This window comes from Macaca thibetana, chromosome 13 (assembly GCF_024542745.1).
Source record: "Macaca thibetana thibetana isolate TM-01 chromosome 13, ASM2454274v1, whole genome shotgun sequence".
In the NCBI taxonomy this organism is placed as follows: Eukaryota; Metazoa; Chordata; class Mammalia; order Primates; family Cercopithecidae; genus Macaca; species Macaca thibetana.
Window position 1 is genome coordinate 51,834,965 of NC_065590.1, and position 26,509 is coordinate 51,861,473.

General features: G+C 41.7%; 1 protein-coding gene across 1 annotated transcript in view; it reads right to left on the bottom strand.

The window, feature by feature from the left end:
- RPS27A (ribosomal protein S27a) overlaps positions 1 to 15,675 on the bottom strand; it is a 169,332-nt gene extending 153,657 nt beyond the window's left edge. Inside the window, exon 1 of the mRNA XM_050754691.1 lies at positions 15,672 to 15,675. The gene's annotated coding sequence lies outside the window, so the exon portion shown is untranslated. The remainder of the gene's footprint in view (positions 1 to 15,671) is intronic.
- Positions 15,676 to 26,509: the final 10,834 nt, after the last annotated feature.

The following is a 26,509-nucleotide window of genomic DNA, read 5'->3' on the forward strand; positions in this document are numbered from 1 at the left end:
TGTCAGTAATGCAAGTATATGAAATTGCAGGTAAACAAATGCCTTTGCTTTAAAGAAACTGTGATTTAACTACTATAGAGACTGTTCTTGTTAGAGCTCCATAGGGTTTTTAGGTTTAGAGAAACTATACCTTGAGGTTTTGTTGGGGTCTAACGGACCACCAAGGAAACAGCCGATGGGTCTGCTGCTTGCCTTTCACTGTCTTTGGTTGCAGCAGTGCTGAGATCTTAACTCCTCGAACCTGAGGACAGAGTTATGGCAAATGGCTGAATAGATCAAGATTTCATAATATGCATGGGCTTCCAGACAGAACCAACATTAAGATTTATGTGATCTGGGATATGTCTTGTAATTCTACCAGTTTGATTAGAAAGGGATCTGGAGGGCTTGGGGAATGCCACCCCTAATAGCTCCCTGTGTTCAACTAGTAAAGACAAGACCAGTGGGGCTTGTCCAAGCCCCCAGTGCAAAGTAAGACCTTAACTCCATAGTGGTTAAGGTCTAGCCAGGCTTCTGCTAATTTACCCCTTTCTAGACAAGTATAAAAAGCAGAAAGTACGCTGGTGCTTGGTGACCTTATGAATGCCATTAGTTTTGTTGAATTTGAATTCCTTTACAGGAAATGTTCTAATATGTGCGAGTGTTGCATCATTTAAAGTAGCAGATTAGTAGGACAAATGTTGCAGATGTGACTTAGACTAGTTCTCTAAAATAAGTCAGTATGTCACTAGATACAAATAAAATGTAAGTCTGTATTACATATCAGATGACCCACAGTGTGAGCAGGCAACAATGACAAGGCTGGAAAGAGACTAGTAATAAGAATAATAATAGCCGATGCTTACACAGCCTTATGTGCCAGGCCCTATTCTAAGCATTTTACATGAATCACTTCATTTAAACTTTACCAGGATTCTACAAACTTAGCTACTGTTATTATTCTCTTTTCACAATTGAGAAAAACTGAAGCACAGATAAGTTAGTAAACTAGCGCCGTGTCCATACATAATATGTGGTAGAGTGGTGATTCAAACCCAGTCTACCTCTGGCACCTGCACTGTTAGCCACTAGTATGTCTGAGAAATTCAAAAATTTAAAGTCAGTCTCTAACCAACCCAGGTGCAATGAGCACCCCCAAATCCCTGATCGATGTCCTGAAATACCATTTCCCACGTAAAAGAGCGAGGCTCCTTAAAGAAACGGCTGAGTCAAGGTCTAGGGCAGGACATGAACAAGGGAACCCTGAAGCACCTTGTCGTATAGATAGTGAGGAAGATATTGAAGACTACAGGGTCATTCTCAAAAGGACAGCAGAACCAACTTAAAGAGGCTCCCAATGGCCAAAGGTGTCACAATTTTGACATCAATAGGGATAATACCAGCAATAGATTGAAACACCTCAAATATGTTTAAATCTATGAGTCCATAATGATGCTCAAAAAACTGGTCATGTTTAGAAGATTATTGGGAGGCAACTCATTATTGAATTGATAACCAGTAAAAAAATTCTACCATTTTTTTTTCTGCCTTTCTTATATGAACTGTATGCCCCAGTAACTAAATAGTGCATGAGGCAAAGTTCCTGTTTAAAGAACTAATTCAACCACTAAACAACAAAGGAATAATAGAGTCCCCTTCCGATAGCCTCTAAAGAACTAATGGGTCTAGGCCTTAAGGAGAAGTGATTGCTAACATAACAAGAATACAGACAACCAAACAGTATGGACCTCCTGATGGAAGAAGGAAGAATATACCCATTCGTGAAGAAGTCTTGACAAAAAAGCAGATTCAAATCTTACCAAGTTTCTTGTTCAAATACCAATTTCAGAAAATAGGACAAAGAAACATGTTGCACTACACTGGGAGAATGAAGGAAGCAAACAAACTAGACTATGAGAAACTCTTCAGAACAAATGACCTGATTTATTCAATTAATAATTTTCAAGAAAGGGGGTTCAGTGGGAAGCCTATAGATTAAAAGAGATTTAAAAGGCATATTGATGAATTGCAACAAGTGGACCTTATTTGGATCTTAATTTTTTAAAACTGTAAAAGAACTTGCATTTACGAGAAAATTGGTCATTTGAACAATGAATCAATATGGATGTTAAGAGATTATTGTTAATTTTTTTAGGTGTTATAATATTATGGTTTTAAAAAAGTCTTCTCTTTTACTGATATGTTCTCTGGCATTTGCTTCAAAATAATATGCAATGGAGTTGGAGGTAAAGATAAAACAGAATTGACCCAGAGTTGATAATTATTGAAGTTGAGTGATGGGTATTTGGAAGTTTATTATTATTCTATTATTACATAATAGTTTTTTTTTTTTTTTTTTTTTTGAGACGGAGTCTCGCTCTGTCGCCGGGCTGGAGTGCAGTGGCCGGACCTCAGCTCACTGCAAGCTCCGCCTCCCGGGTTCCCGCCATTCTCCTGCCTCAGCCTCCCGAGTAGCTGGGACCACAGGCGCCCGCCACCTCGCCCGGCTAGTTTTTTGTATTTTTTTTTTTTTTTAGTAGAGACGGGGTTTCACCGTATTAGCCAGGATGGTCTCGATCTCCTGACCTCGTGATCCGCCCGTCTCGGCCTCCCAAAGTGCTGGGATTACAGGCTTGAGCCACCGCGCCCGGCCTACATAATAGTTTTAAATTATTATAGTAATATGCCCTTTCTGTGCGATGCAGTGATATGAAAAAGATAAATTTGGGTAGCTATTGTTAAAATAAAATGTAAGAACCTTGAACTAGAAATAGGAAGACAAAGGCCAGATGGTACTGTCAAGAAATACCATCAGCAATAATTTATTATAGCTTGGCAGCTATTGTTTGAGTAGATTCATTTATACTTTAGACACTAGAATTATGAGTCCAAATGAATGAGTCATCCTTAAATCTCCACCACAAGATCACAAACATTTACTAAACACCAACTTTGTGCGGGGTGCTAGAAATCCAGACACGCTTCTGCCTCTAACAGGTGAAAAAGAAAATGGGACAACACTAGCCCCAATCTAAAATGATTGGAGATGTGATAAAGGGAGTACAAAGAGATACCGTAGCACAATGCAGAGGTTAATTCCATCTAAGGTAGTAACGGTTGGGAGATGGCCTTTGATAAAATTGTGTGAGGTAGAAAAAGAGATTGGGGGAAGGGCACAGAGGAGAAGGATGAGGCTGAAGTTTGATGAGGAGGGTCGGGAGTGCCTCCATATGTCATTCCTGGCCCTTCAGACTCCACCCGCTTCCTGGGGGAATTTCACTTTTCCTCCTCTCACCTATATACTAGTGATTCAAATGATTCAGAAATCCTTATCTCCAGCTCTGACCTCTATGCTGAGTTCCAGAACAGCTTGTCCAAATGTCCACTCTTCATTATGGAATTCACTTCAAAGTCAACATGTGCCAAAACTGAGCTCATTATCTTTCCCAGCAACCTATTCTGCCTCTCATATTCCCAATGTTTATGAAAGTGTTCAAGATACAATCCTTAGAGGCCTGGGTGGTGTCCTGCAGCTCTACCTCTGACAGTCTGCGTCTTCAAGGCTTCCTGAAGCCGCCTCTCCTCCTTCCCCCACTGCTGTTGCCTTGGTTCAAGTTTTGCCATCTCTCGGGCAATAGCAAGTGTCTTCCAACTGCTCTTTCTGCCTCTAGTTTCTTCTTGTTCTGATCTTTTTTTTCTATTATTCTCTTAAAGTACCAGTGTTCCAAAGCTTTCTTCACAAGAAGTGCCTGGGGTATTGATTACAAATACAGAATTACCAGGCCTTCGCCACTGGAAATTCTGATTCTGTGAGTCTGGATTGGGGCCAAGAATTTTTTTTTTTTTTTGAGACAGGATTTCACTGTGTCATCCAGGCTGGAGTGCAGTGGCACAATCATGGCTCATTGCAGCCTTGACCTCCTGGGCTCAAGCAGTCCTCCTACTTCAGCCTCTCAAGTAGCTGGGACTACAGACATGTGCCACCATGCCCAGCTAATTAAAAAAAAATTTTTTTTTGTAGAGATAGGGTTTCACCATGTTGTCCAAACCTGGGCTCAAGCAGTCTGCCTTCCTTGGCCTCCCAAAGTGCTGGGATTACAGGTATGAGCCACCACACCCGGACGGGCTCTGTAAGTTTGAGAAATACTGTTTGAAAATACATCCCTGCTATATATCCTTGCAAAACCTCCATATAGCAGTATTTTATGTAAAGGTGATTTCCAGTAAGAAGTATAGTTTACATTGCAAACCACACATAAAGATGCATATGTGTGCAGTAATGGAAATGACATTTTCACAAAACAAATTTTTCTACTCTATTTCATTTTAAAATAATCATAGGGACTCACTAAATTGATTTCAAGACCTACAGCTTGAAAACACTGTGCTTTAACTGTGGGTTAAAATTCAAGTTTCTTTTTTTTTTTTTTTGAGACGGAGTCTCCCTCTGTCGCCCAGGCTGGAGTGCAGTGGCCGGATCTCAGCTCACTGCAAGCTCTGCCTCCCGGGTTCACGCCATTCTCCGGCCTCAGCCTCCCGAGTAGCTGGGACTACAGGCGCCCGCCACCTCGCCCAGCTAGTTTTTTGTATTTCTTAATAGAGACGGGGTTTCACCGTGTTAGCCAGGATGGTCTGGATCTCCTGACCTCGTGATCCGCCCGTCTCGGCCTCCCAAAGTGCTGGGATTACAGGCTTGAGCCACCGCGCCCGGCCCAAATTCAAGTTTCTTAACTTGTTTCATCACAGTTTAGCTCTTACTCATCTTTTGCAAATATTTCCACATTAAATTGCTTAGTGGCCATGCCTTAGTGTGTGCTGTGCCCTCTGCCCAGAACTTCTCTTGGCCTCTTGTCTGCTTGGTGAACTTTTTTCTTTATTGACATCATTGCTTAGGTATCACTATCTTAGTATAATCTCCCCTAAGTACTGGGGCCACAGTGAGGGGCTTTGGCCTAGTTGCTCCCTTTAAAATTTGTACATGCCCAAATAAATGCCCCGCATCTACCTAACCACCTTGCAATTATCCATTTACAATGACTGTCACTCCAACTACACCTCATTCCTTGAGTGTAGGGAACCCTTTCTTAGTAGTTTTTGTATTCTTAGGCCCAGAAAAGCTGCCTGGCATAGGACAGAAGCTTAATAAGCAGTAACTACTGCAGCATGATGGAATGAGCAGAGGGTGTGGCGGAGGAGTGCTAGCACAGTACCCAGATCTCAGGGCAGGAGCTGAAACTGGAAAGTAGCTTGCATTCAGATTGAGAAAAAGACCCCAAAGCAACACTGAAAACCTTGGACCTTAACTTCCAACTAAGACAGAAGTTTTATTCCTAAGTGGGATTATTTAGCCAGAGAAAGGCTATGATTAGAGCTTTGATAATGTGGTACAGGATGCTGAGAACAGTCTGGGAACTGAGACTTGAGACTGTAGAGGTAATGTTGATGAGGAGTGGGTTCTGAGCGAGAACGTTGAGAGATGTATCAGATGAGGCCTGATGAATGATAGATTCCAGGGATGGGAGAATGAGGCATCAAAAATCACTTGGAACCTCAGCCAGGAGATCAAGGTCAGCATCAGCAGTGATCAGTCATGGTGGCAGCATGCACTCTCTTTTTTTTTTTTTTGAAATGGAGTTTTGCTCTTGTTGCCTAGGCTGGAGTGCAATGGCACGATATCAGCTCACTGCAACCTCCACCTCTTGAGTTCAAGCAATTCTCCTGCCTCAGCCTCCCGAGTACCTGGGATTACAGGCATGCGGCACCACACCCGGCTAATTTTGTATTTTTAGTAGAGACGGGGCTTCTCCATGTTGGTTAGGTTGGTCTTGAACTCCCAACCTCAGGTGATCCACCCACCTCAGTCTCCAAAAGTGCTAGGAACAGGCGTGAGCCACTGTACCCGGCCCAGCATGCACTCTTATGTGATGGGATGAGAATGGTACTTTACCACTGTGATCTCTCTTCCAATAACCCATAACCACTGTCTCATTAGGAGAAAAGCATCAGATAAATCCCAAGTGAGGGACAGTCTATAAATTGCCTGATCAGTCCCTGCTCAAAACTGTCAAAGGCAGCAAAAACAGGGAAAGTCTAGGAAACTGTTAGAGCCAAAAGTAGCCTAAGGAAGCATGACTAAATGCAATGCAGTATCCTGGATGGGATCCTAACAGGAAAAGGGCATTAGAAATCTGAATAGAGCCTGGGCAATATAGTGAGATCCCCATCTCTACAAAAAATTAAAAAATTAGCCAGGTGTGGTGGTGTGTGCCTATAGCCCCAGCTATTTAGGGGAGTGGGGGGCAGGGGGGTAGGGAGTGCCAAGGTGGGAGGACCACTTGACCCTGGGAGGTCAAGGCTACAGTGAACCCTCATTAAGCCACTTGCACTCTAGCCTGGGCAACAAAGTAAGACAGGGTTTCACTAAAAGAAAAGAAAAAAATCTGAATAGTGTGGACTTCAATTAATAATAATGTATCAACATTGATTCATTTATCAATTGTGACAAATGGACCTCACAATTATAAGATGTTAATTTTTAAAATTATTTAACAAAAATTGTCTCATAATGATGTTTGTGTGTGTGTATGTTTGTTTGTTTTTTTTTTGAGACAGGAGCTCACTCTGTTGCCCAGACTAGAGTGCAGTGGCATGATCTTGGCTTGCTGCAACCCCCGCCTCCCAGGCTCAAGCAATTCTCCTGCCTCAGCCTCCCAAGTAGCCAGGATTACAGGCACATGCCACTACTGCCCAGCTAATTTTTGTATTTTAAGTAGAGACGGAGTTTCACTATGTTGGCCAGGCTGGTCTCAAACTCCCGGCCTCAGGTGATCCACCTGCCTTGGCCTTCCAAAGTACTGTGATTACAGGTGTGAGCCACCGCGCCCAGCCTTATTATGATATTTGGATATTGCATGTTGTGTGGATGGTGGATGGCAATAATGCAGGAAATACAAGGGGAGGACTTGTGTGGAGTAGGAGGTCACTCAGAAACCATGGTTATTTCATTGGTATTCAAAATCTGAAGCTTCTTATATGAATTTCTTGCTGTGCATCTCTTGCTTTCATTTTTGGACATTAACACTCAAGCCTGTCTCAAGTCCCCTTCATTCTTTGCTTGACCTAACTCAGAGGTTAACTGTCGGTCTTACATAGACATGATGTTAGCACCATGGTTCCCTGTGCCTGGAACGTTTTCCACCAGGTTGTCTCCTAGTCAGCATTTCCTTGTCATTCAGCTCAAATGTCCCCTCCCCAGAAAGCCTCTTTTGATGACCTGATCTAAAGTATCCACTCCCCAGTCCCTCTACATAGCATGGTTCTGTTGTTTTGTTCATGGCTCTTCTCACTATCTAATATTTACTTGTCTGTTAACTTTTTTATGGTATGTGGTGTATTTTCCCACTCAAACTGAAGTCCCATGAAAGCAGAACCTCACCTGATTGATCACTGCTCTATACTTAACTGCAGAACAGTACCCAGAGTACTAGTGATGCTCAGGAAATATCTGCTTAATTAATTCATGTAAAACACTCTCTTAGTCAGTTTGGCGACTGTCACAAAATAGCATAGCCTGGGTGGCTTCAACAACAACATGTATTTCCTACAGTTCTGGAGGCTGAAAGCCCAAAGTGAAGGTGCTGATGGATTCCTGGTGAGGGCTTTCTTCCTGGCTTGCAGACAGCTGCCTTCTCGCTGTGTCCTCCTGTGGTGGAGAGAGAGAGATCTCTCCTTAGAAGGCACTAATGCCATCATGGGGATTCCACTCTCAGGACCTCTGTAAACCTAAATACCTCCCAAAGGCTCCACATCCTAATACCATCACACTGAGCATGCAGCTTTAACATATGAATCTTGGGGGAACATGATTCAGTCCATAATAAACACCATTATGGCTCCATCCGCTCTGCCACCCAGATACATTAGTGTAGAATACTAGTGATTGTAAGAAAATTGTGACTCTTTCATGCTATTTCCATGTCCCTCTCATATGCCATTTATAGACAGAATAAAAGCAAGAAAATTCTCTTCCTTATAATTCCTTCCCCAATTCTATTTCCTTTAGAAAAAAGCAAGCCATTCAAGTAATAGAAGCATAGATAAATGAAATGTGTTATATCCTTGCCAGACTTTAAAAGGGAGTTAGTTAAGGGGCCCTCAGACTGCCTTCCTCTGGCTGTAATCAGAGGAGGAAAGAATTGAGCACATTTACCCTTTTTCCTCTTACCAATTTCTCTTCTCTTTTTCTCTTTCATCTCTGACTCTTTCCTAATCCCCCTGGCCTGGTGGAGGGAGAGGTGTGGGTACCCTTGCACTCTCCAGATCTCAGGAAAGATGCAGAGAATGACTCAGGGCTTCCTCCGGCAGAAACATCAGCTCTAAGCTGTGCTGGGGAATCACTTAGAGGTTATGAGTGTGGGAACTTCCCTCAACATAGTAAACACCTTTCTGGCATAACAGGAGAATGAAGAATACTTTCTTTGGGCCCAGGGACATTATTGCTTAATTTATTCTATATATGTACAATAAATTAAATATATATAGAATAAATTATTTAAATATAGTATACACACATGTATGTGTGTGTAAATAAAACAACATACAGGTATACATTCATTTAGCTATTTAAAGTTCAACAGCATTTCAGTTGTATTTTTTAGCATTTCAACCACAGAAACTGTTGAACTAGGCACTTATAGGTATTTACTAAGAGCAAATATAAATTCTACATTAATGTATATGTCATTTCTTCATTAAAGAGCTGTCACTACAATTGGCTGGCCCATGAATGTGCATCATGAGGTATCAAAACACAGGCATTTTCAAGCAACTCTTAGAACAATGCAAGGCCCTCATTGTCTGCTGTTTTACACATGCACACACATATACACACACACAATGGTTATTTTTGTCAGTGATCAGAACTCAGTAAGCAACACCGAATAGATGAGTGAAAAAGTCATGGTCTCACTCTGTCGCCCAGGCTGGAGTGCAGTGGTGACATCTCAGCTCACTGCAGCCTCAAACTCCTGGACTCAAGCAATCCTCCCACCTCAACCTCCCAGGTAGCTGGGACTACAGGCACGTGCCACCATACCTGGCATGGTTTGACTGTGTCCCCACCCAAATCTCAACTTAAATTGTGTCTCCCAGAATTCCCACATGTTGTGGGGAGGGACCCAGGGGGAGGTAATCCAATCATGAGGGCCAGTCTTGACTGTGCTATTCTTGTGATAGTGAATAAATCTCACGAGATCTGATGGATTTATCAGGGGTTTCTGCTTTCGCTTCTTCTTCATTTTCTCTTGCTGCTGCCATGTAAGAAGTGCCTTTTGCCTCCTGCCATGATTCTAAGGCCTCCCCAGCCATGTGGAAGTGTAAGTCCAATTAAACCTCTTTTTCTTCCTAGTTTCAGGTATGTCTTTATCAGCAGCGTGAAAATGGACTAATACACTGGCTAATTTTAAAAAATGTTTCTTTTTGGAGAGACAGTGTCCTGCTATATTGCCCAGGCAGGTCCCAAACTCCTGGGCTCAAGCAATCCTCCTGCCTTGACCTCTCACAATGCTGGGATTCTAGGTGCAAGCTACTGTAGCTGGCCTGAGGTTACATTTTAATGAGGACAGGAAGATGAAAAATATGTAATCAAGCAACAAATAAGTGTTACAGGAAAATAAGATAAAGGGTAGAGAGTGAGCAGGGGCTAGAAGTTTAGTGATTGGGGCAGATAGATGAAAATTTAAGGGAAAAGCATTCCAGGTAGAAAAATAGCAATGTACAGAGCTTCTGAGGCAAGACGAAGCTTTGTGTGTATGTGGGAAGAAAGGGCCCAGTGTGGATGACACCGTATGAATGGAGAAAGAAAGAGGTCAGAGTGGTGAACAGGGCCCAGTCACATGGGGTCCCCTAGGCCACAGAGAGGAGTTTGGATTACAGTGGGAAGCCATGGATGATTGTAAATGGTGGAGTGATATGGTCTGATTTATACACAAACATACCCCTTTCTGGCTGCTACCACCAGGTAGTGAAAAGGCCACTGGGGGCCAGAGGAAAGACAGGGCAACTGGTTAGGGAGTTTTTGCTATAACCAGTTGAGCAAAACTGGGAGTTCCATTGAGGAATGGTGGCTGAGACTTCTTGGGTGAAATCAATGGAGATGTGCAGAGAAGGTGAGAAATGTCAACTTGGGATGTGTCTTGGAGGAGGGACTGACAAGGCCTGCTGATCTCCTGGATGGAGAGAGTGAGAGAAAGCAGAACCAAGGATGACTCGTAGATTTGGTGCTTGAGCAACTGAGTGGATGTGGGGCTGGTAACTGAGGTGGGAAAGACTGAGGGAGAAGCATGTTTAGGGGGTGGAGCCAAGTTTGGTTTTTGGCTGTTTAAAATGGGAGTTACTTATTAGACATCTAAGAGGAGAAATTGTGTGAGCAATTGGGCCCTGGGTCAGTGTGGAAGACAGGTCTTTGGGAACCATCAGCTGTAGTCCTCCTTGGCCTTCAGAATGGGCCCAAAGCCCTCCTCCACTTTTCATGGAATTTCCAAGCTCTTGAGATGATTTTGGCGGAACTTCCAGGTGGATAGAGGGGAGGTGGAGGCTTCATTCTCATTGTCGTCTCTAGCTCCAGCTTCTGCTTTGGTTGAATTGGCTCAGTTTAGCAACTATGTCTTCTTCCTCCGTGACATCCTCTTCTCAGAGAGGAAATTCAGCCACTTTCTCTATGTCCATACGCAGTCAAGATATTGAGTGTGCAGGGAACTGCATTAAAGATTTGCTGGAAGCAGATGTGAGCGTGTGTGTTTGGAAATAGTGCGAAGGTGATACTGTAACACAAATTATATTAAATGGAATATTGGGTCTCTCTGTTTTCAACTCTCTCGGGCCACTCTACCTGGGGGACATTTGGGGATATTTCTATGGCCTTATCATACCTCCTATTCCCAGATCCTGGACTTCTCTGGATAGAGAAATTCTGCTGTCTCCACTCCAGCCCTATCCTTCCCCTCAAAACAGCTCCAAATCTATTTTACAATTCAAATCTACCGCAGACTCAGGGGGAAAAAAGGCTTTCATTAAATAAATCTCTCCTTAGAAAACATGTGTTGTTTATGAAAAGTAAGCCTTTCTCTGCTTTAACAACTCCTTGTGCCTATTCTAACATTCAGACAGCTGCTTGGGGTGGGAACCAGAGGAGGGGAGTCAGTCTAGTTGCTGCTCTCAGTCAGTGATCTCAGTCATGGGGAAAATGTTCCATGTCCCAGGTGTGCCAGGGGGACCTTTTTACCGCATGCCTGGAGAGGCCAGTGACAAGGAAAGGAATAAGACTTCCTTCCCAGGCACAAGGACCACAGTGCTGTGCTGAAGAGCGGTGGCCAGCAGAAGGCAATTTGTAGAATGGCCTAGCTTTGGAGGAGGCTTGTATCTCAAGCGTTTCTGCATTTCGCAGATTTGGGAAATGACGACTAGAAACAGAAATAGCTAAAGCACTAGACATGCAGTTGACAGCATTCACTGAGTTGGAGCAGAACGTCTCTGTTCCTTAAACGCTGAATTTTAAGTACATCCAGACAAGGAGACAGATTTTTTCCGTAATTGATAAATCCATTAATTACCTGGCAGATAATGCCAGAAAGTGGCTGAGCTGACCAAAACGGGATGTGCCCAGAAAGAACCGTAGAAGTAGACAAGTCACATTCAGGAGTGTGACCTCAAAACCAGAACAGAGACCCTCCTCTAGCCCAGAGTGAAGGTTTCAACAGTGCTGTCCCGGGAGGGGAGGTATCTAGCTACCACATTGGCTATACTTGTACTGATTTTTAGCATCCATACTGATGCTCAGGTTAATTATAGATTACATGCTAGGGTTCAGCCCTTTTCAACCCTCTTGTTTTGCGATATCCTGAGTTAAAAGAATCTTAAGGATAGCCCTACACTGGCCGGGCACGGTGGCTCACGCCTGTAATCCCAGCACTTTGGGAGGCTAAGGTGTGTGGATCACCTGAGGTCAGGAGTTCAAGACCAGCCTGGCCAACATGACAAAACCCCACATCTATTAAAAATACAAAAATTAACTGGGTGTGGTGGCGCATTCCTGTCGTACCAGCTGCATGGAAGGCTGAGGCAGGAGAATTGCTTGAACCTGGGAGGTGAAGGTTGCAGTGAGCCAAGATCACACCACTGCACTCCATCCTGGGCAACAAGAGCGAGACTCCATCTCAAAAAAAATAAATAAATAAATAAAAAATAAAAAGATAACCCTATTCTTGTGCTGTCAGTCTGGCCAGAGGATGGGAGACCAATAAATTGCCCTGTAAAAAATGTTGCCTAATGAGGAGCTCTTCCTAATGAATGAGCCCACGTTGGATAAATTTCACCTTTCAATCTCCTCTCTCCTTTTCTGTGTTCCTCCCTCTGGCTCTATCCATCTCTGTTGTTTTACTTTCAGAAGATTCTTTTCTTTCTGCCTTTCACTAACTCCCAGTCATTATTTTGAATGTATTTTGCTTACTAGACCCTTTGGAGGAGAGCTCCAATGTATGTGCCAAGTGGTAGAATATTTTCAGCATGATAGCATTTCTATGAAGTTTTGAAAATATGCAAACCAATGTTATGTATCATATGAATGCATCCATATATTGTCCAGGGAGCACCCTGTTCCAAAGTATTCAGTATGTAATCCTTCTGAAAGAAAGCATGAGGAAATACTACAAAATGGAAGGCTTTGATATGTCATTCATTAGGCCAAGTTGAAAATTATTTATATGAAGGAATATTATTCAACCCTTAACAGTTAATAGAAAAGAATATGTGTATGGTGTGCATTTTTAAATAAACAAACTTTATGTATCTCCAGATCCTCTAAGATCTGATGCAGAGCAAACAGAAAATAAGTTATCATTCCTACTTTCCCTTCCTTCCCTACATCCATGAATACTCAGAGTTTCCTCTGTGGGCTGGGCCCTAGGGATACAAAACTGTCATAGAATTTGTCTCTGCCATCCAGCAGCCCATGCTCTAGCTGAGGAGAAGATAACATAACCCCTAAGTACTTGAGATAACTGCTCTAGCTGTGCATACAAGGCACTGAGGCAACATTCCTCAGGGTCTTCTGACATCTGCATGCAGTCAGGCAGATCCCCAGGCCCTGCTTAGATAAAGAACACTAAGGTTCCAGAACCACAGCTCTGTGTGAACAGAGAAAAGGAACGAACCTCTCTTCCTCTTTGCAAATATAAGTGTATATATTTATAAAGTATTTGGAAAACTTATTTAAGAAAGTTATTAGGATATTACACACCCATTCAATCAACAAACATTAAAAGAAAAAAATCCAGCCATACAAATCATTGGTGAGGATCTGGAGCAATGGACACCCTCACAGGCTGCTTATAGCAGTGTAAGTTGGCACAACAATTTTGGAAAGCAATTTTGCCAATATTTAGTATAGCTGAAGATATACATACACTGTGACTCAGCAGTTGCACTTGAGATATTCTCACAGATGGGTACAAAGACTCATGAATAAGAACAGTCTTTGTGTCATTTATAATCATGAAAAAATGGAAACAACCTGAGTGGCCATCAACAAGATTCAGACTTGAAAAACTAGAATGGTGTGTAGCAGTAAAAGAGAATAAATTGGAACTATATGTACCAACACAGATAAATCTCAGAAACAAGTGGTAGAATATTTTCAACATGATATAATAGCATTTCTATGAAGTTTTGAAAATATGCAAACCAGTGTTATACATTGTATGGATATATCCATATGTTGTAAAAGTATAACATTGAAAGCACAACAATGATAAAAGCTAATGAGTGGAACAACTGGAAATCTCATCAACTGCTAGTGGTTGTACAAATTAGGACAACCACTTAGGAAGCTGTTTGGCAGTTTCCAGTAAAATTGAGTGCATGCAGATGAATGACCCAGCAATTCCACTTCAAGGTATAAGATGGACCACAACTTGGGTACAGAATATTCACAGCAGCACTGTTCACAGTACCCACAAACGTAACCACCCAAATTGTTGGATGACCAGATGAATAAATTGTGGTACATTATACAATAGAATGCTACACAGCAGTAACATAACTGAACAAACAAGTGGATTAATCTCACAGACATAGAGCAAAGGAGCCCAGATATCAAAAAGCACATACAGTAGGATTAAGTTGAAAACAAAGGCAAAATTGGTTGATCGTGAAAGATATCTGGCTGGTGGTTACCTTTGTGGGAAAGATGATGGCTGGGAGGGGGTCCCAAAAGGGCTTCTGAGATGCTGATGCTATTATTATTATTAAATGTTATTATTATGTTGGTTAGAGACAGTGTCTCCCTCTGTTGCCCAGGCTGAAGTGCAGTGGTGTGATCACAGCTCACTGCAGCCTCAAAATCCTCGACTTGAGTGATCCTCCCACCTCAGCCTCCCTAGTAGTTGAAACTACAGGCGCATACCACCATGCTTGGCTAATTTTTAAATGTTTGTTGGAGAGATTGGATCAGACTATGTTGCCCAGGGTGGTCTTGAATTCCTGGGCGCAAGTAATCCTCCTGCCTTGACCTCCCAAAGTTCTGGGATTACAGGTGTGAGCCACTGCACCCAGCCCTGGTCATATTCTATTTCTTGATCTTGGTAGCAGTTACACAGGGGTATTCATTTTGTGAAAATGTATTGAGGTGTAAACTTATGATCTGAGTAGCATGCTATACTTTAATAAAAAGTTAAAAACAAAGCTAAGCACTACTTGTAGACAGTGATCAATTCCTAAGCTTGTTATACAACTTTATATTCCCGGGCAGGGGAATAAGCTAGGCATCTTGACCTTTGTGTCTTTTCAGTGTAGATTAATCGGGAAATAATAAAATAGCTGCTATCCTTGAGGACCTGTGTTACTTCTGTTCACGGTGTCTATTTGATGAAGAAAGGGCTCTATTTAATGAAGAAATGTCAGAAGATCTGATTCTTCTTGGCTTTATCACCTGTTGCTGCTACGATCCTTGATGTGTCAGAGTATTCTATCTCGCCTTATTTTTGGTCAAGTGAGGACTACAATAATGACTTGTGAATATTACACAAGATATATTTATAAACATATTTTGTAAACATTAAGGGGCTACAGATTTGATTTCTTATGATCCAACAAATGTGCAGTGAGATTATATTTATGTCTCATAATGGGCCTAACATTAGAAAGGGGCCAGGCCTTCAATAATGTTTGTCAAAGGAGGGAATGAGCTGATATTTCAGGATCTGAAATACACATTCATTTTTTTTCTATGTAGATTGGGGAAGGATTATATTATTATTCATTTTGATGTTTGAATTTATTAGGCTATAGTGCCCAGTTATTTGGGCAAACATGTCTAGATGTTGCTGTGAGGTACTTTTAAGACAAGATTAACATTTAAGTTGTCAGCTTTGAGTAAAACAGTTTCCCCTTTATTATGAGGGTAGGCATCACACAATCAGTCGAGGGTCTTAGTAGGCTGAGATCCTCTGAGGAGAAAGAAATTCTGCCTCTAGGCTGCCGTCGAACTTAAAACTGCGGCACCCCTCCTCTCCAGGTCTCCAGGCTGCCCTGCAGATTTTGGACTTGCTAGCTCCCACAATTGCCAGTTTCTTGAAACAGATTTATCTACCTCTCTTTCCATCTATGTGTATGTGTGGGTATATATGTATATATACACACCCCCCCACACACACCTATTACACACTGTGTCAGGGTTCTCCAGAGAAACAGAACCAATAGGATGTGTGTATATATATGTATCTCCTGTTATGTGTATGCACACACACATGGTTCTGTTTCTCTGGAGAACCCTAATTAATACAGTGTGCAATAGGAAAAAACTAAAATGTCTTTTCCTACTGTTTATACTCTCAAAGCAACACAGAGCTAGGTGCAGTGGCTCATGCCTTAATCCTAGCACCTTGGGAGGCCAAGGTGGGAGGATTGCTTGAACCCAGGAGTTCAAGACCAGCCTGGGCAACATAGTAAGATCTAGTCTCTACATAATTTTCTTTAAAAATTAGCTGGGCATGGTGATGTGTGCCTGTAGTCCCAGCTGTTTTGTTGGCTGAGGGTCGGGGGATCACGTGAGCCCAGGAGGTTCAGGCTGTAGTGAGCTGTGATTGCTCCATTGCACTCCAGCCTGAGTGACAGAGCAAGACCCTGTTTCAAAATAGCAACAACAACACAGAACATTTCTGGTCACCAAAATGTGTGGGTTTTGGCCACATTAAGCAATTCTCCACTTCTTGGCAGACATTGACTGGGTATCCTACAATTTAATTCAGTTCTGACACTAACTCTAGTTAGCACAAATGCCACAGGTTAAGGGCTCAGTCCCATGAGACTACCCCAAACATCAGATGCCAAGTGCAAACAGTAGGTTCTCAGATTATCCACACCTTTTGTCTGACTTGGTTACAAATCGGAGGTTCCCATGACCCCTCAGGGGTGCGATCATTTGCTAAAATGGTTCACAGAACTCAGAGAACACTTTTTGTTTACCTGTTATTAAAACCTGTTATTATATAATTGTATCCTGTGTAACAGGATACAATTCAGGGCCAGGCATGGTGGCTCACACCTGTAATCCCAGCACTTTCAGAGACTCAGCCTGGCGGATCACATGAGCCCAGAAGTTCAAGACCAGCCTAGGCAACATACAGAGACCCCACCTCTATTTTTTAAAAAAAGGAAAAACAAAAGGGATGCAACTCAGGAACAGCCAGATGAAAAAGATACACAAGGCAATGTATGGGGAAGGGGTTGTGAGCTTTCACGCCCTCTCAGGGGATGCCACCTTCCATGTTTTCAGCAACCCAGAAGCTCTCTGAACCCCGTAGTTTGGGGATTTTTATGGAGGCTTAATCGTGTAGGCATGATCAACAATTAACTCAACTCCGATCCCTCTTTCCTTCCTGGAGGTTGCAGCGTAGGACTGAAAGTTCCAAACTTTTAATCATGGGATGGCCTTTCTGGTGACCACTCCGCTTCCAGAAACCCGCCAAGAGTTACCTCATTAGAACAAAAGGTGCTCCTTTAACCCAGGAAACCCCAAGGAATTCGCTGTTTCAGGAACCGGGGGGTCAAAGACCAAATATTAGAACAAAGAATGCACCTAGCGATTGAGACACTCAGGAAATTACAAGGGTTTTAGGAGTTGTGTGCCAGAAACGGGGGTCAGACCAAATATCTGCTGCTTCTTATTTCACATAGAAGATAGGATGATGAGAGGAAATTTTTAAAGTAACCGTTAGGGAAAAGAGGATCTAGTCCCCATTTTAAATAGGCTTGGGTCAACTGTTTTGTCTGAATCATATGTGAAAACACAATTTTTCCCCTTATACTTTCCCTTAATTTTGAATTATTTAAGTGAAAGTGCAGGAGATTTACCTATTTCTTAAAATGTGCTTTTTATTCTAGTACGTGTGTGTGTATGTGTTTTAAACATAGCTTAAATCATAGTATACGAATTCACATCCTGGTTGGTTTTTTTTTGTTTGTTTGTTTTTTACTTTGAGACAGAGTCTCGCTTTGTTGTCCAGGCCAGAAGTGCAGTGGCACAGTCTTGGCTCACTGCAACCTCTGGCTCCCAGGCTCAAGCAATCCTTGTGCCTCAGCTACCCAAGTACCTGGGACCACAGGTGCACGCCACCATGCCTGGCTAATTTTTGTATTTTTAGCAGAGACAGGGTTTTGCCTTGTTGGCCAGGCTGGTCTCAAACTTCTGGTCTCAAGTGTTCCTCCCACTTTGGCCTTCCAAAGTGCAGGGATTACAGGCATGAGCCACTGCACCCAGCCCCACATCCTGTTTTTATTGCTATATTTATACACAAGCAATTTTCTGTGTTGTGACAAACTGTCATAGATATCACTTTTAATGGCTGCATATCCAACCTATTGATATTAACTTATGTACTCACTCCTCTGTTGTTTGCATTAGATGGTTGTTGATGTTGTTACTATTATTTATTTTTTTATTTACTTTTTTTTTTTGGAGACGGAGTCTCGCTCTGTCGCCCAGGCTGGAGTGCAGTGGCCGGATCTCAGCTCACTGCAAGCTCCGCCTCCCGGGTCTACGCCATTCTCCTGCCTCAGCCTCCCGAGTAGCTGGGACTACAGGCGCCCGCCACCTCGCCCGGCTAGTTTTTTGTATTTTTTTTAGTAGAGACGGGGTTTCACTGTGTTAGCCAGGATGGTCTCGATCTCCTGACCTCGTGATCCGCCCGTCTCGGCCTCCCAAAGTGCTGGGATTACAGGCTTGAGCCACCGCGCCCGGCCATTACTATTATTTAAAACATATAATGCAGGTTGGTGGGTAAAGCATGAAATTTGAAAAGCTTTAGCCCTGAGTTTGAATCTCAGAAATGCTACTTCTTAGCTGTGTGACTTGGGACAAATTACTAAACCACTTTAATGTGAGATGTGGGTGATACTACTTGTATTTTATAGGCTATAATGATTAAGTGAGATAACACATATAAAATGCCTAGTAGAGCACCTGGTACATAGGAGACATTCAGTAAATGATAAGTATAAAATTTCCAGTTCACTTTATAAAGTTCATAGGGGCAAGCAATAATTTTATTGTTTCTAACACCTACCGTGGTTTGTGATGCATAGAACTAAGCATAATACATATTTGCTTTCGTGAGCTTTGCAGAAATTTAGGATTATTTTCTTAAGTGGAATTACTGAGCCAAGGCTTATAGACAGATAAGGCTTTGGAAATATGTTATAGATTGGTCTCTACCTGGCCAGGGGTGGGTGAAGTTGGGCCAGTTGCCGAGGCTGGGCTTGCTGGGGATCGCCTGTTTCAGGAGCATGTTGGGAGTGTGGGGGTTTGGTCTGTGGTGGCTGCTCCTGATTTGGCTGTTCTCGAGTCTCTGGGTTTTGGGAGATATATGAATCTACAATAGCATTTTGGTTGTGATATAATTTCTGAGTACTTACAAAACCATTGCCGAGGTGATATACAATTGTTTCCATGGAAGAGCTTAGGGAGACCGAAGCATCAGGTGAATGCACCTTGGTTGCTCCATTCTGAGCCCTTTGGATCCAGCTCTGTCAGCCTGATCCTGTGCTCCATACCTGGAAGTGGTATGGCCAGTGAGAAATAATCTCTATAAAGAGATTAAAGATACTGTCTTTATACAAATTATTGCACATTTATGCTTCTTGATTATGTTAAAGACTGAAATTCAGTTTAGGCCTTCTACCAAACAAAGTACCCATCTACCTGAAAGAATAAAATGGCTGTTATATTTAAAGGCAGCATGAGGGGAAAAAGCAGAAATATGTAAGGCCTCTTTTTCATCATACTTGATAAAAATGAATTAGCAATCTTGATTAGCAGAAAGGCAGGGAATAGATCTCTCTCTCACTCACTGTTTTTTTTTTTTTCATTTGAGACAGGGTCTGACTCTGTTGCCCAGGCTGGAGTGCAGTGGTATGATCTTATGCAACTTCCACCTGCCAGGCTCAAGGCTCAAGTGATTCTCCAGCCTCAGCCTCCTGAGTAGCTGGGATCACAGGCATGCACTACCATGCTCAGTTAATTCAAATTTTTTTTTTTGAAAGATGAGGTCTCATTATATTACCCAGGCTGCTCTTGAACTCCTGGGCTCGAGCAATCTTCCTGCCTTGGTCTCCAAAATGCTGGGGTTACAGGTCTGAGCCACCACGCCTGGCTGGATATCTCTTTTTTAAATCAATGGGATGAAATAAATAAATTCTCTGAGTTTGCAATTAGTGTAGTAATCACAAATGTTTAGTATTCAAAATGACATGTATATATTTAGGTATGAATAATGCTGTTCTGCATATATGCCATTTAAATTAGACAGAGTAAGTTTTGAATTCACTTTCTGGTGTGTAGTAGCTTAAAAGAGAGTGAAGGCTGGGCATGGTGTTTCATACCTGTAATCCCAGCACTTTGGGAATCTGAGGAAGGAGAATCACTTGAGCCCAGGAGTTCGAGACCAGGCTGGACAATATGGTAAGACCCTGTCTCTACAAAAAAAAAAAAAACAAATTAGCTGGGCATGGTGGTGAGCACCTGTGGTCCCAGCTACTTCAGAGGCTGAGGCAGGAGGATCTCTTGGGCCCAGGAGGTTGAGGCTGCAGTGAGCTGTGATCCTGCCACTGCACTCCAGCCTGGGTGACAGAGTGAGATACTGTTTCAAAATAAGAAAGAATGAAAGAAAGGAAGGAAGAAGGGAAAAACAGAGAGTGAATACAGTGTACCTTTTGAGAACACTGAATATTTTTCAAAAAGCATAATGTCGCTTCCTTCCAAAAGAATTTTTTTCGTTAAGACCACGATATTTTCAAAAGATAAAGATTACATATTCTTTACATAGTGTAAAATTAGTTCTTTCAAATCATTTGAATTAAGCTTGAGTAAACAGATCCTGTCTATAGCACAGTTTGTGGATATGCATTATGTATGTATAAATGTGCCAAAAAACTTTATTGGCTATTTATAAAAGACAGAAGGGTCGTATGCCCAATCAGTTAGGAAAGGGAGAATATTGTAAAATAAGATTTAAAAACTTTTCTTAGAAAGATGGTTTCAGTATACTTAATTTTTCCTACCCTTTTCTTTCAATAGAAGATTGTCATCTAAAATAACAAGACTATTCTGGATATGAGTAACATTGAGGAATGTGATGCTAAGCCATTAAAGAAGGGTATAAAAATTTTATTTGACACAGGGTATGGAGAGAAATACTATGATGAAGATGAAATATGACAACAGAATCAAGGTAACTGGTATGAATTTGCTCTGTGATACACAAATACAAGGAATGTCATATTTCATTTTTTTATATCAAATTAAATTTTGCTCAAGACTGCCGCCTATCCAGGATAATTAGAAATCTAATCAGTCATTTTGCAGAGCCCCTTAGGTTTCTCTTGAGATTCATCAAAAATATGGCTGGGTGCATTGGCTCACACCTGTAATCCCAGTACTTTGGAAGGCTGGGGCAGGAGGATCGCTTGAGCCCAGGAATTCGAGACCAGCCTGGACAACATGGTGAGACCCCATCTCCAGAAGAAATACAAAAAGTTAGCCGGGTGTGGTGGCTTGTACCTGTAGCCTCAGCTACTAGGGAAGCTGAGGTGGGAGGATCACTTGAGCCTGGGAGGTCAAGGCTACAGTTAACTGTGATCATGCCACTGCACTCTAGCCTGGGAGGACCCTGTCCCCGCACCCCAGAAAGAAGAGATTTTTCACAGATAATGCTAGCAAATGTTTACATAGCACTCACTCTGCACCAGATAAGTCACAGTATTATTACATTCATTTTTAAATTGAGGATACTATGGTACAGAGAGTAGTTTGTACTAGACTGCCTGGCTAGTAAGGGACCAGGATTTGGATCCAGGCAGTCTGGTTTGGGAGTCTGTGCTCTTAACCACTATAGTATACTGTACCGTTTCCAGAGTTTATGCATTTCAGCAGTATTCGGACAGGGCTATTGGTCTCTTTATTCCTAGGCATCATCCCTCTGAACTGTTGCCTCATGATCTGATACCTGAAGTCGGAAAATTGGTGATCTCTGATCAGATCTGACAGCATACATATTTTATTCTATGAATATAACACCTTTTAACACTCTCAACTGACAACATTAAAAGATGGAGATTTCATTAAAAAGCGAAGATTTTCAGTTTCAGTGAAGACGACGAAGTTCATTGTCTTCTGCCACTTTACCTGACATGTGTGTTTTCCTCGCTCTCCCTGTTTCTATCCTTAGGCCCTTTACTCTTCTAAGTTACTTGACGATTCAGTGGTCAGACTTAAAACAAAACAAAACAAAACAAAAACACCAAAACAAACAAAACAAAACAAAAAACTCTCCTTGCTAACAAAGCCCAGTCTGTCCTCCCAAGAAGTGGAAGAAATAACACTTGTTCCTTCATGATGAGTTAACCACCCAGGCACAATTCATTTTCATTAGCACTGGGATAACTTTTTGCTTCCATAAAGACTGAGATTGGTTTGGTTTCCCTCATCATCTCCCCAGGCACTGATATTTGAAGCTTTGGCAACCTCTTCGGCCCTTCCCTTGTCTTTGCCTTATAGATAAATGAGTTGCCAAATCCTAGATTCCACCACCAAACCTCTGTGACCACAACCTCCTCCAGGTTCACTACAGCCACTTGCAAGACGCCAGCTTAATGCAGGCCCTCCTGGCCCCTTTTCTGGACTGTCCTAATACATGGCCTCTTAACAGGTCTACTGGCTCCCGTTTATCTTATTCTTGTTTTCCATTTCCCATTTCCTCTCCTTATTCCAAGAATGCTCAAATGAATCGAACCTCTTTTTCCCAGTACTTGCCCTGAGTTTGTCTACTTTTGTGATCATCCTTTCTTTTAATTTAAATATTCCCACATATTCAAACACCCACATATTCAAAATCTACCTCTCTCTTAGTAACCTTAAATTTCACATTTTCCATCTTTCCATGATCCCAATCAGAAGCAATTTCTCCCTGCTTTTAAAGCACTTAACACATTTACTCTGTGTTTACAAATATTGTCCCTACTTGTCAGTAAATCCTTTGAAAGTAGAGTTCATTTTTGAGTCATTTTGTATGCTCACAACTCACAGGATAGTATCTTGCAAGTATTACTAGCAGGTTTTCAATATTTTCTGAAGGAAGGGAGAAAGGAAGACAGGCTAAAGTCTCCTATGAAGTAAAAAAGTATTTAGCCATAGGAAGTTGTTTACTTTTTGTTACTGTTTTTCTCCTCTATAATGTAGAAGAAGAACTGGAATATCATTTCTAAATCTATACTATTCAGTTTAAAAATAATATGGCAAAACTAGGCTGGGCACAGTGGCACATGTCTGTGGAACTAGCTACTCCAGAAGCTGAGGTGGGAGGATCACTGGAGCCCAGGAGGTTGAGGCTGCACTGAGCCATGATTGTACCACTGTACTCCAGCCTGGGCAGCAAAGCAAGCCTCGAAAAATAATAAATTAAATAAAAATAATATGATAAAACTATTAAAAACTATTATTTCTTTCTTTAAAATTTTTAAAATTTCAATAGGTTTTTTGGGAACAGGTGGCGTTTGGTTACATGAACAAGTTCTTTAGTGGTGATTTCTGAGATTTTGGTGCACCCATCACCTGAGCAGTATACACTGTACTCAATGTGTAGTCTTTTATCCCTCATCCCCTTCTGCCCCTTCTCCTGAATCCCCTGAGTCCTCAAAGTCCGCAAAAGTCCATCGTATCATTTTTATGCCTTTGCGTCCTCATAGCTTAGCTGTCACTTATGAGTGAGAACATACAATGTCTGGTTTTCCATTCTAAGTGAAATGGGTTACTTCACCTAGAATAACAGTCTCTAATTCTATCCAGGCTCCTGCAAATGCCATTATTTCATTCCTTTTTATGACTGAGTAGTATTTCATGGTAAGTATGTATATATATACATATATATAACATTTTCTTTATTCACTTGTTGATTGATGGGCATTTGGGCTGGTTCCATTTTTTTGCAGCTGTGAATTGTGCTGCTATAAACATGTGTGCAGGTATCTTTTTCATATAATGACTTCTTTTCCTCTGGGTAGATACCCAGGAGTGAGACTGCTGGATCAAATGGTAGATGTACTTTTCGTTCTTTAAGGAATCTCCTGTTTTCCATAGTGGTTATTTTCCATAGTGGTTGTACTAGTTTACATTCCTACCAACAGTGTAAAAGTGTTTACTTTTCACCACATCCACACCAATGTCTATTATTTTTTGATTTTTTGATTATGGCCATTCTTGCAGGAGCGAGGTGGTATTGCATTGCGGTTTTGACTTGTATTTCCCTAAGTAGTATATTAGTCCGTTCTCATGCTGCTATAAAGAACTGCCTGAGGCTGGACGCTGTGGCTCACGCCTGTAGTCCTAGCACTTTGGGAGGCCAAGGCAGGAGGATCATGAGGTCAGGAGATCGAGACCATCCTGGCTAACATGGTGAAACCCCTTCTCTACTAAAAATACAAAAAAATTAGCAGGGCGTGGTGGTGGGCACCTGTAGTCCCAGCTACTCAGGAGACTGAGGCAGGAGAACGGCGTGAACCCAGGAGGTGGAGCTTACAGTGAGCCGAGACTGCACCACAGCACTCCAGCCTGGGCAACCAAGCGAGACTCCGTCTCAAAAAAAAAAAAAAACAAACTGCCCAAGACTGCGTAATTTATAAAGGAAGGAAGTTTAATTGACTCACAGTTCTGCATGGCTAGGAAGGCCTCAGGAAACTTTCAATTATGGTAGAAGGGGAAGCAAACATGTCCTTTTTCACAAGGTTGCAGGAGAGAGAAGTACCAAGCAAAATGAGAAAAGCCCCTTATAAAAACATCAGATCTTGTGAGAACTCACGATCATGAGAACAGCATGGGGGTAACCACCCCCATGGTTCAATTATCTCCCACTGGGTCCCTCCAAAGACACGTGGAGATTATAGGAACTACAATTCAAAATGAAATTTTGGTGGGACCAGGCACAGTGGCTCTCACCTGTAATCCCAGCACTTTGGGAGACAGGCAGATCACCTGAGGTCAGGAGTTTGAGACCAGCCTGGCCAACATGGTGAAACCCCATCTCTACTAAAAATACAAAAATTAGCTCGGTGTGGTTGTGCACACCTATAGTCCCAGGTACTCAGGAGGCTGAGGCAGGAAAATCCCTAGAACCTGGGAAGTGGAGGTTGCAGTGAGCCGAGATTGTGCCATTGTACTCCAGCCTGGGCAACAGAGTGAGATTCCATCTCAAAAAAAGAAAGAACAAAATAAATTTGGGTGGGGACACAGCCAAACCATATCAAGTAGTGATGTTGAGCATTTTTGCATACATTTGTTGGCCATTTGCTTATCTTCTTTTGAGAACTGTCTATTCATGTCCTTAGCCCACTTTTTGATGGAGTTGTTTGTTTTGTTCTTGCTGATTTGTTTGTGTTCCTTATAGATTCTGGATATTAGTCCTTTGTCGGATGTATAGATTGTGAATATTTTCTCCTACTCCATGGGTTGTCTGTTTACTTTGCTGATTATTTCTTTTGCTGTGCAGGAGCTTTTTAAATTTAATTTAGTCCCATCTGGTTATCTTTTTGTTACATTTGCTTTTGGGTTCTTGGTCATGAAGTCTTTGACTAAACCAATGTCTAGAAGGGTTTCTCCAAAGTTTGTTGTAGAATTTTTGTGGTTTCAGGTCTTAGATTTAAGTCTTTAATCCATCTTGAGTTTTGTATAGGGTGAGATACGAGAATCCAGTTTCATTCTTTTACATGTGACTTGCCAATTGTCCCAGCACCATTTGTTGAATAGGGTGTCTTCCTCATTTTATGTTTTTGTTTGCTTTGTCAGAGATCAGTTGACTATAAATATTTGGCTTTATTTATGGGTTCTCCATTCTGTTCCATTGGTCTGTGTATCTATTTTTATACCAGTACTATGCTGTTTTGGTGACTATGGCCTTGTAATATAGTTTGAAGTCAAGTAATGTAATGCCTCCAGATTTGTTCTTTTTGCTTAGTCTTACTTTGGCTATATGAGCTCTTTTTTTGGTTCCATATGAATTTTAGGATTGTTTTTGCTGGTTCTGTGAAGAATGATGGTGGTATTTTGATAGGTATTGCATTTAATTTGTAGATTGCTTTTGGCAGTATGATCATTTTCACAATATTGATTCTACCCATCCATAAGCACGGTATGTGTTTCCATTTGTTTGTGTCACCTATTATTTATTTCAGCAGTGTTTTGTAGTTTTCCTTATAAGGGCCTTTCACCTCCTTTCACTTAGGTTAAGCATATTCCTAAGGTTTTTTTGTTTGTTTGTTTTGTTTTGTTTTTGCAACTATTGTAAAAGGGGTTGAGTTCTTGATTTGATTCTCAGCTTGGTTGCTGTTGGTATATAGCAGAGCTACTGATTTGTGTATGTTAATTTTGTGTCCTGAAACTTTGCTGAATTCATTTACCAGTTCTAGGAGATTGTTGGATGTCTTCAGGGTTTTCTAGGTATATGACCATGTCAACAGCAAACAGTGACATTCTGACTTCCTCATTACCAATTTGGATGCCTTTTATTTCTTTCTCTTTTCTGATTGCTCTGGCTAGGACTTCCAGTACTATGTTGAACAGATGTGGTAAAAGAGGGCATCCTCGTCTTGTTTCAGTTCTCAGGGTGAATGCCTTCAACTTTTCCCCATTTGGTATAATGTTGGCTGTGGGTTTGTCATAGATGGCTTTTACTACCTTAAGGTATGTCCCTTCTATACCAGTTTTGCTAAGGGTTTTAATCATGAAGGGATGCTGGATTTGTCAAATGCTTTTTCTGCATCTCTTGAGATAATCATGTGATTTTTTAATTTTTAAGTCTGTTTATGTGGTGTATCACATTTATTGACTTACAGACTTACAGATGTTAAACCATCCCTTCATTCCTGTTATGAAACCCACTTGATCATAGCGGATTATCTTTCTGATATGCTGTTTGATTCTGTTAGCTAGTAT